A 318-nucleotide genomic window follows, 5' to 3' on the forward strand; every position below is an offset into this window, starting at 1 on the left:
CTGTTCAATTTTTTACTTTTACATTCCTATTCAACCTCTGTAAATTCATATTATTTCATGTTCAGAGTTTTATATCGTTTATTGTACAGATTTTCTAATTTTTCATGTGAGTTTTCTCTTTGTAGCCTATATATAAATGTTTATATAAAATTCTTAATCTCGATGAAGTTGATTTTTCACTCTACATTTTATGATTCCTTTTTCATTAAAGTAATTTCAGTTTTGAATACAAAAAATGGGGCTTAGTTCTTTTTTTAACCTTATTTCATTTGCAGTATATAATGTTAACAGCTGCTCTTGAGTTTAATCTTATCATTA

Source organism: Nilaparvata lugens, chromosome 1, assembly GCF_014356525.2.
Source record: "Nilaparvata lugens isolate BPH chromosome 1, ASM1435652v1, whole genome shotgun sequence".
Classification (NCBI taxonomy): Eukaryota; Metazoa; Arthropoda; class Insecta; order Hemiptera; family Delphacidae; genus Nilaparvata; species Nilaparvata lugens.